The 11,158-nt window shown below is 30.8% G+C and overlaps 1 pseudogene; it reads right to left on the bottom strand.

Annotated features, from left to right (window-relative positions):
* Positions 6,768-10,102, bottom strand: LOC109348728 (annotated as a pseudogene).

Raw genomic sequence — 11,158 nt, 5'->3', positions numbered from 1 at the left:
AAAGTTAGTAGTTAGATCACTCATTATAACTGTGTATTTTTCTTTTTCACAAAGATACAACTTATGAATTAAATTGCACTTTTATTCAATGTTTCTTTCTTTGTCAACAAATAAAATTTATAAGTTAACACTTTACTATTTTACATTTGCATCTCTTTCAAGATTCAATTGTAGTATAGTATAGGGTTATGTCGAACCACAAAGAATTGCCTAATAGAATATTATTATAAACATGTTATATTACTAATAATTTTTAAACATATTTTTGGTTGATTTTTTTAAGAAATACTGACAAGTAAGCATAAACATAAAACAACTATTATGCACCAATTCTTGAGGAGGAAATTGGTTTGGAAATATGGATTTGTTTCTACACTTAATTGATTTTGAAAATATTACAAGTTATGTGTTATACTTTTGGTTAATTTCATACATCATTTCTAAATCCTTCATCTATTGTCCTAGAATGATAAGATGATTTTCAAATCTTATGAAAAACACTAAATAATAGTTAAGTACCACTGGTCGCACTCGTCGGAGCAGGTTGTCACACCCTACTTCAGGCTCCATTAACTTTATTTAGCCTTGAACATAAGTTGCTTAAAATAGATTCTTGATATGGCAAGTGAACTAAGGTGTACGTTATACTTTTTAGTTCATTTGTCAACACTTTAAGAAGAAGCATTTTGGATCTTTAAATCAAGTTTTATGTGATCAAGCTAAAACCACATTAAGAACTTTATAAACAATCAAAAGCTAAAACCGCATTAAGAACTTCATAAAGAATCAAAACTTAACCAAAAGTAATAACTTGAAATGAATGGAATTCAAAATATGATAAATTAAAGAGAAGAAATTACACAATAATCCAAGTCAATTTGTAGGAGCATGAACCATCTATCCATGGATGAGATGCTTTTGATCCTAAATGAGATTACAAAATTATGTTTTTGCATCTCATTTGTCATCTCCTTTCTCCTCTTGAATTAAGAAAGAAAAACTACAAACTACACTTACCTAAACTACTTTGGAGTGGAAATTCTCCAAGAAAATTACAAGAAGAAGAAGTGAAGAATTCGGTTCAAGTGTGTGAATGTAGGAGTGGATGTTTAGAATGAAAAATGGAATGTGTTGAATGTCTTTTTTCCTTTTAGGTGCATCCTTTTTATAGGCGTTCCTGGACCCCTCTGAGCTACTTGTTTCCACCGCCAAGCTGCTGACCAAACCCTTCAGCATGAGTTTAGTCACTTGGCCAAGTAGCTTAGTCACCTGCTTGAGCTGACTCACTGAAGCTATGGTGGACTACTTGGCTCAGCTATTGTGAGCTACCTCTGAAAAGCCTATGGAGGCTACTTGGAGTGAGGTCATGCATGATGTCACGGTTACTTGGTGGCTAAGCCAACTTGACCAAGTTGTTGGGTGCATACCATTAAGCTCCTATGTGGCACCGCTGAGCTGCCTGCTTGAGCAGCTCTAACCGTGCTGGTGGTGATGTGGTATGGTGCTTGCTGACCTGGTTAGGTGTGTGGTTCCATGTTAGGTGGTCCAGATGCTCTGCTAAGCTGTCTGCTTGAGCAGGTTGGCTTGTGCCAGACTTGTGTTCTGACCGTACCAGGTTGGTTCTGACCGTGCCAGGTTGGTGTCCAGATCACGCTAGGCGTGGATTTGGTCCAAGCTAAGCTGCTTAGTGAGCAGCTTCATGTTGACTCCATATAGGCCAAAATTTGATGAGTCATGCATATGTGTTGAGCATTTTGGCCTATTTTGAGAACTTTGTATGCCTTTGATAAATTCTTCTCTTTTCTACCTGAATCCTACAATATAAAGTACAAAATAAATATACAAAGCAAATATACAAGATTGTGATATTTTATCCAAAAAGTGTTGAATCAAGTTGGTTTTCTCAATTCATCCAAGGATAAGTGTCATGAAAAGTGTATGAAAATTAGGTATGTTTGGCACTTATCAGCCTCCTTCCTAGAAAGGCAACAAATCATTTATCATTCTCTTGATCCACATGCCTCCTTTAAAAAAAGGAAGTAACCCCCTTTTTAAATCACATGCCTCCTTTAAAAAAAAGGAAGTAACCCCTTAAGGGAAACAAATCATTCTATCTTAAGTTACCATATCAATCCACCAAAAGAGAAAATAAATTATTTTACATTCCTAATCCAAGAAGGAAAGAATTTTTCCACACGCCTACCGTATAAGCGTCAATAGTTCTTTAATAATTACAATGGTTTATTGTCTAAAAGAACATAATAAAAAATATCTTAAATTACTTGTGGGACAAAAGACCCCCATTTTATTAAATAACTTAAAATTTTGTCATGCCTTCCCAAGAACCGTGGTCCCCATTTGACTCACATCAATTACTAGACCTTATTTTTTATTTTTTTAAAACTTCACGTGAGTATGTGACTGAGGATGGGAATGAATCCCACTGTAAGACCTATATTAAAAATTACACTGCCAAATATTTCCTTGTGGTTAGGTGCATAAGCAACATTGCCAATTGACTCCACTATAGCTCCAATATTTTCAAGGTGCAAGGAGGACTTGGGTCTCCATTAGTATTAAATAACAATATAGCGTTAATAGAAAAGAATTCTCTCCAGTAATGGAGAGGTAAGTTTTTGGTTTTCCACTTGTACTTAAGGGTAAAAGTGTGATATTATCGTATTTTAAGGATAAAAGTGTCATATCATTTAAATTTTTTATGTTGTTTTTTAGGTACTTGTCTCTCCATTAATGGAGAGGATCCTAACCCAGAGATAATCCATTCATTTTTAGAAGTTAATAGTTTTATCAAAAATTACTATTTCATCATCAAAGCATGAGCCCACTAAGTAGTTCAACCTTGATGACAATGTTGATTTTAAAAGAGTTGGTAATAATAAGAAGTATGTTATGATGTTTTTTATGAGATTCATTAGGAGATGAAATACGATTGTTAATTTTATTATTATTTATACGATAGCTAAAAATTAGTATAGTTTATTATTTGAATTTCCAGAGTGTTTAGCCATTGGGATATTCTCACTTGTATGGCTATATTTAATATTAGAATTTACTATTCAATATATAAGATATATTTTCTATTCATCAAATCAATTAATGAAATATGAATTTTATCTTCTAGTTTTATCTATTTTCTTAATAGTAGAATAATTTCTATAGTGTTCTTGGTAGATTATGATTTGTGCTCTTGTTGAAAGGAAAATAAGCTTAGCTTTGAGAGTATATGAGTTGAATATGGTTTCGGTTCAACAAACAAAATTTATTTACAAGGTTATGTCATTTACTTTATTAACTCTCAAATTTCTTTCAAGATTCAATTGTAGTATAATATAGGCTATATCGATCCCACATGGAATTGCAATAGAATGTTAGCCATACTTTAGTTTTAGACCAATAACAGGAGGAAACATATAGTTAGCTGTTTTGTTATTTACATGTGAATGAATATGGAAGAAAAGTAAAAACTTGCTATTTACAATTCAAGAGAAGAATAGTGTTTGAAAATATGGAAGTAAAGTTTTTTTAATATTTCAATATCAAAATGATTTGTTTATACAAATTATTTTTGTAGGCTTGATTTCATCACACATAATTTTTTAACTAACCTCTCTAGGCATGGGCAAGACAAATGATTTTTAAACCTTGTTTAGTATACTATATCCCTCATTGATAAACTAAGTTTATTATGTCTTAGAATATTAGATATTTAGTTTGACCGTGCAAACCTACTATTTTACTCTCTCAACATCAATCGTTAGGGTGGAGTTTATAAAAAAATCTTAAAAGTACTACTATTTAGCATAAAATGATATGTAATAACAATGGTATTGTTTGGCAAACCTTTAAAGTAGATTTTCAGGTAGCTTGTAGCTTCTTGAGTCACTCATAAAGCTATTAGAGACACTCGGTAAACAAAAATTGAAGGTAACTTGTTGCTTATACAAAAGAAGCTTGTAGCGTTTGAAAACAACTTTTCATAAAGCTATTTCAAGTAATGTTTAGAACATGAAAGTTACTTTCAATAATTCGCTTTCCAATTTTGCCCTTCAATATTTTAACAAATTAGTTTACATGTCCTCAATTAAAAAAATTATATTAACCTTATTTGCCACTCATACATTTCCTCCATTTAAGTTTCATTCAGAGAAAAAACCAGCAACCCCCTCCATTCGTATGACTTCCCAATGATTATCACTTCAGATACATTACATAATTTATAGGGTTTTATTTGGGGGTCAAAAGACCCTATTGATTCTATATTTTTTTATTTTTTTTTCTGACATTAGGCACCTCCTATTGTTTGATTCTATATAATGAGGTATATGATATTGTTTGATGTATGAGTTAGATTGTTATATTGGTGTTTTTTATTTATATTGTCATCTATTGTGACGAGTTGTCATAATAGTTATTCATATTTTAAAGGATTTCCCTATTGATTCTTCGTGTTATTGTTTTTATTTCTATGTTTCAATAATATTCACCATTTAATTGTATAATTTTTTTTGTATGATGAAATTTTCTTTACTACCAAAAGAAAAGCTCAAAGACATAATAAAAGGTAAGAAGAAGGTTTATTCTACTTTTAGCATACATTCACAATATCAGCTAAAATATAAAAATATTACATATCCAATTATGACTAAAATATAAAAATAAATAATTATTATAAATTATCTAGGAGTGACAATATGGGCCTGTCCGGCCCACCAAAATATGGGTTGACCCGACCCTTATTGCTAAAAGAGCTCAAAATGTCAACCCAATTCATATTTGGCAAGGCTAGTAGGTTGGCGGGCTGACCCGCTTTTTTCTTCAAAACACACATTTATAATCAACTCAATCCTATTTTCAAAAATAAATAATCATCACGCCTCATAAACGTCTTTTAAAACAAAAAAATCATAAATCAAAGTCCACAATCTCACAATAACATAATGTCTTATTTTAAAACTTGTAAGTTCTAAATAGCAAGCTAGCATAGTCTTAAACTTTTAGACTCCTAGTTCATAATAAAGTCTATAACTCCTAAGACATTAGATGCTATGTTGGAAGAATATGCATCTCTTTTTCTATTACTGTCATCATCAACGTCTTTCAAATCTTTTTCTTCTTCATCATCTACATTATCATTAGAACAAATAAATGATAATTACATTCTTGATCAAGAGTTGATGAAATTTCATAGGCACATTTTTGTTGATGAAATTTAATATATTTAAATGATAATTACATTCTTGATACTTGGTTTCATAAAAAAATGAAAACCATTAGAACAAATAATTTGATTTTGGGTTGCAATAAAGAGATATCACTAGGGGTGGCAATACGGGCCAACCTGACCCAATCTTCCAAATTATGGGTTGGCCCAACCCGATCCTTATTGCTAAAAGGGCTCAAATCCTCAGCCGGCCTGCTAAAAATGGCAGGCCACATGGGCAGGCCCGTCGGGCCAAACCCGTATTGGCATCCCTGAAATTATTTATGTATTTAATTACTTCAAATTAATAAATAACAAAATAAATAATAAATAATGAATATCTTTTTTAGTCATTTTTTATATTTCAACTAGTTACAAAACTCGTTTTACCGAACAACTCTTGTTTAATAAGCTACTTTCACAACTATAAGCTCACAAGTTAATTTTCAGGTAAAGAGATAAGAGTATCATTTTTGAAATATAAAAATATTTGAAGTTCCTATTAAAATATATTTTTCGTTCAATTCCATTTATTGTTTAATAATAAGTAATAGTATTATTGGACGTAAGAGCACTAAAGAACAACAAAACTATCTTTACAAATATTTGTTATTCTAAATTATGTTTTATATGTTTTATCACGCCAGTAAAAATATATCATGTTAATTAAAAAGAATTTAAATTTTTATTATTATTGTTTTTATTTTATTTTATTTGATGCAAGATAATGCATAAGACATAATTTGCCGGAACGTATCTTCGTTGTATCTAATAGGTATTTAAGCATTTGAATTTATTACAATAACCCCATTTAATATGCACTTACGAGAGCTGAATTCAAAATATAAGATTTTGGTAACTAACTATTTTTTCTGGAAACTAGTAGTTGTTTTTTACTTGGCTGACTTGACTTCTTCAGTTTTCACTTAAGATCAAGATATTCGGTTGGCTTTTGGAGATGGCAATTCTTCTATCACATCTCTCTTACCTTTCTCGTATAGATCCTATCATGAAGACATTGTAAATTGCCATTATCATACTTTAAATAGTGGTCAGGTAAACACAAACTATCATAAGTACCCCTCAAATTCGAACCAGTGACTCCCTAAATGTATTGGATTAATAGATTATTAGTCAAACCAGTAAGTGATTGATTAGATAAGTTGAATCGGTTAATATTAAAAATTATTTAAAAAGTTGAAAACATTATCAAATAACATATATTTATGTTTTAATTGTAACAAAAGTGTACAAATAAGTTTTAAACTTTAATGAAAAATAATATTTTTATTCCAACATAAGCTAACAAATAATAACCATAATTATAATAATGATAAACATTATTATAAATAAGTTAAAAAAAACCTGAAAACCATGATGTTTTGATGTTTTTTTAAAATTGATTGATCCGATCGAGTCATACCGATCTAATTCAACGAGTCATCAATTTTATGATCAAACTGATAGAGTCCAATCGGTTCATATCAGTTTTAATATATAACTCATTGAAAGAGTGACTGGATCAATCAGATATACAATTCACGATGAGCTCAGTTAAACTAGCCGTTCTGAGCAGAGTTTAATTACTATGTTTTATTCACCAAAAAGAAGTACAGTTACTGTTCTGGTTCAGAAACACATAAACATCTATAAACGCAAGTTGGTTTCAGTAACACAACATCAGACAGCAATATGTTGTATATGGAGCTCTTATTCCTCCATTTCTTCAACTCCTTGGAATAATTTGATCACTTGATTCTGCATCTCCTTGCTTCTTACCCCATAGAAGAAGGTATAATCCCATCATCACCATGATTGATCCCATCACACTGAACAACAACCACAATGATGATAATTAGATTTGAATTGTATTTTCTGTTTAGTCACAACTCTTAATTGGGTATGTAATTTTAAGAAAAAAACTTCCACTTAATCAAAGATTATAATGGTTGGGAAGTAAATACCCCATTGTGTGCCTCGTTCTCTTAGGGTATGTTTGCATGTTCATTTTTAGAGGAGAAAGAAAATAAGAGAAAGACTTTAAAGCTATGAAATACATATGTGAGTTGGTTGTGAAGCTTACCCTTTCATTTCCTTCTCCTCCAAATTTAACTCACAAACGAACCGTTAAGTATGGTTTAAATACTTGTTGAACTACTTCTCTCGTTATCAATTGATTTTAAGATGAAACTTTAACATGATATCATAGTCAATCATAGATCATCGGTAATCTTTCGTCCATTCCGACAGAGTATTTAAATGGGGCATGATAAAAAGTATATCGCCTACCTATTGTTTAAATACACGTTTGCTATTCATGTTATTGTTAATTGGTTTTGAGGGCAAAACCTTAACAATGATAAAAGTTTCAAAAGTTTTATATAATATCAATTAAGTCTTTGAAATATTTAAACTATAGATACATTAATCCTTCTAAACATTTAACCCACTCAAAATATCATAATCTTTGGTGAACTAAATTGATAATTTACTTGGACAAGAACTTGAGTTGGGTGCTAACTGCTAAGTGTTACTGGTAGAAGAATTCACCTTCCAAGATGGAGCTGCTCATGCATGAGCGGGATCTCAATCATGGCTGACATTATCTGAACAAGAGGGCTGAATGCTGCAGTGAAGACAGGACCCCTCTTCTTCACACACCATGATGTTCCCACAAAGCACAAACCTGATCCAACCACTCCCTGCAAACACAATATTTCACTAAGTTAAGAAAGCTCCCAAAATATATTCAATTCAACTTTATCTTCTTTTCACTCCTTTTTTTATTCAATATGTATGAGTTATATAAATATGCATCAACTAATTGACTCTAAACATTTATTGGTTGTAATCAGGTATATTTGTAAGAATGGTCAATATTAGTAGGTAATTTTATTTTCTAAGACATACTAACCCAAATCAAAATCAGGAACTTCCCAATGAAGGCTCTCCACAGTTGGAAAATGTTGATATAAATTAAATTTTTTTATGGGGTATGTGTATGGAAAATGTTTTGTTAGAAAGGTTACACTCATTTAGCGATATCTTTGTCCTGAGACTGATTGTCGAATAGAAGATGATGACATAATTAGTAAAAGAAGGGTGGTTCAAGACTCACACTTAGTGGGATAAAGATCACATGTCTTAAACGGTGACTCACTCTCTGTCTCAAGCCAATTAAAATATTAATTTATGTTTTTAAAAAATTTCTTTTATTCAAAGGACAATATATGATTGGTCTAGGACAATTAATAAGACAAATGACCTCTGTCTCACTTAGTAGAAGGTCAGATACCTTACCTCCACAAGCGAAGAGAATATTTTCAAAATAAGAGGGACCATATTATCACTAAGTAATAACCTTACTCTTACTTAAAGTTCATCCTTGGCACCCAAAGCAAAAGCCAAATTTCTATTATATAAAAGAAAGTGTACTTACAGCATACAGAATAGTGAGCATTTGTATCTTTTCTTTAACAACCCATATGGACAAGTTCCTGCTAATGGATAAGCAAATAACAGCTGATTGAATAGCTCCAAAGAAGGTCATGATGGCTGTGCTAGAATACTTGCATGGGTATTTCTTCACTATCTTTGATTGTAAAATATACCATGATGACAAAAAGAGGGTTCCCAAAATCAAAGCTATTACACCAATGGTCCATTTCCCTGTTGAACTTGTAGCAGGAGAAGCTGGAGCTGCAGATTCATAGTAAGACTTAGAATAATTAAACAAGGGCTTTCCTTTGTAAAGTGTCAACAACAAAGCCCCTCCAATGCACACAAAAGTACCAACAATCTTTGCTTTCCCACTGTTTAGTTTAATGTTCACAGTCTCTAATCTGTAGTAGAATGAAGAGAGAAAAAATAACAGGTAATGAGTTTCTCTTGCATGTGAGTGATTATACTTTATATATAGTATACAAGGAAAATCTTGGACAAGAAATAATTTAGCTGTGCACAACATAGTCATAATTTCGAACAAAGATCTATTGTCCCAAAATAATTTAGTAGATACATAACATAGTCATAATTTCGAATAAAAATTTGTTGTCTCAAATCATGTCCCACACTAATGATAATGAAACAACAATAATAATATTTATTTAAAATTTTTAATTAACATGACATGTTTTCATTGGCACAAAACAAGATTTAGGACAATAAATCTCTGTTACAAAATTTCTTACCCAAATGGTAATGCCACAATGAATGTGATTACAGGCACCATGTTGAGAAAGGCACAAGCAAAGGTAGCAGATGTGTATTGGATCCCCAGAAGGAAGAAGTACTGTATCACAGATGCCCTACAAGGAATTTTTTTTCCATTAAAATCATCATAGAAAACATAATTTGAAAGAAAAATAACTAGTGAGAAATAGAAATTTATGACTAACCCAACAATGGCACTGAAGAAGAGGTAGCAACAAATTCTAAATGTGAACTGTGGTCTTTCACTTCTGCAAGAAAATACATATTTCTTAAAATGTGTTTATATTTAAGTGGTTAACATCAAATAGTAATAAAAAAACTCAAAATTAAAAGGCTACTAAGTCTAGGAACTTAGGGTCCCTACCTTTCCCAAAAGTAACTTATTGGGAATAAAAATATTGAAGAAACTGAGAGACGGTATGTAATGAAAACTAAATGGTTCATTCCTTGTTCAAGGATTTTCTTGAGAAGAATGTTGACTAAGGTGAGAGCAAAGTCAATTACTATCATTACTAGAAAAGGTTTCCATTCATCACAATTCTTCATTTTAGATATGCATGCAAGTCTTTTCAGCACTTTTCAAGGACCAGTATCTTTCTCTTTTCAGAACAAAAAAAATGTCTTATGTTTGCAATGCAACATGGATACCTATAGGTTTATTATACTCTACCAAGTTGGGGTAAATGCAAATGCTATATGAAGTTAGTGGTAAAGTAAAATGAGGGACAAAGTATAAGTATAAGCAATTAAGCAGAGAAATAAATATATTAAAGTTAAACTGATATTTATCTAAAAGTTTATTTAATATGAATATGCATGTAATTATTATGTATTTATTGAAACAATTAAAAAATTATAAACTTTAATTACACAAACTTAAAACTACAATTAAAAAAAATTGACCGTTTCAAAATTGCACCTATCCACCCACCCCACCATTCAAAACCACGGTGAGCATCCCACATGTCATCAAATAACATATTGTTTGTATTTTATGAGTTAAAAGTTAAAACATCAAATGCATGTAAGTCAAAATAATTATAATATAAAAGTAAACAAATAGATGTGAACGAACAATTTAAAGTGATAAATCTTAATGATATAACTAACATTGTTCATGTTGAATCACAATAAATTAAACTTCAGTTCAAAATCTTTGATTCTACATAATTGTTTATAATTCATTACATGTGAGGACTTTGGATAATAAACAGATTAATGCGAAAGTTTCCGACAACTAAAAATGTGAAAAACAACAAAACTCAAGGAACATAAATGAATGCACAAACTAAGTTTACAATATACATAACAACAAAAGCTATAAAATCTACCATGAATTTGTAAATCTTGATGGCAAATTAGTTGTTGTATTTTGGATTCTAGACTCTACTATACCATCATTACATTTCAAGATGTACATCTATGTGATTTTTTATATGGGTGAGTAGTTTTATATGGGTCAATTAACTTTGTGGAGGGAAGTGTGGAGAATTTGGAAAGTACTTGAATGAAGTTATTTTGTGTGAAGAAACTTATTTTGTAATTTATCATTATGCATTAAAATCTTTTTGAAAATAATTAATGGAAGTTATTATGTCTAAAAAATCTTATATGATCTTAAAACTATTAAACTAGCGCTTTCAAACACCAATATTTTAAGCCTATGTCTCCTACTTGTTTTCTTTCTAAACGAGTTCCATTTTAGTTCCAAATAATATTGAATAA

Source organism: Lupinus angustifolius, chromosome LG01, assembly GCF_001865875.1.
Source record: "Lupinus angustifolius cultivar Tanjil chromosome LG01, LupAngTanjil_v1.0, whole genome shotgun sequence".
In the NCBI taxonomy this organism is placed as follows: domain Eukaryota; kingdom Viridiplantae; phylum Streptophyta; class Magnoliopsida; order Fabales; family Fabaceae; genus Lupinus; species Lupinus angustifolius.
This window is presented reverse-complemented; position numbering and strand designations above follow the sequence as displayed.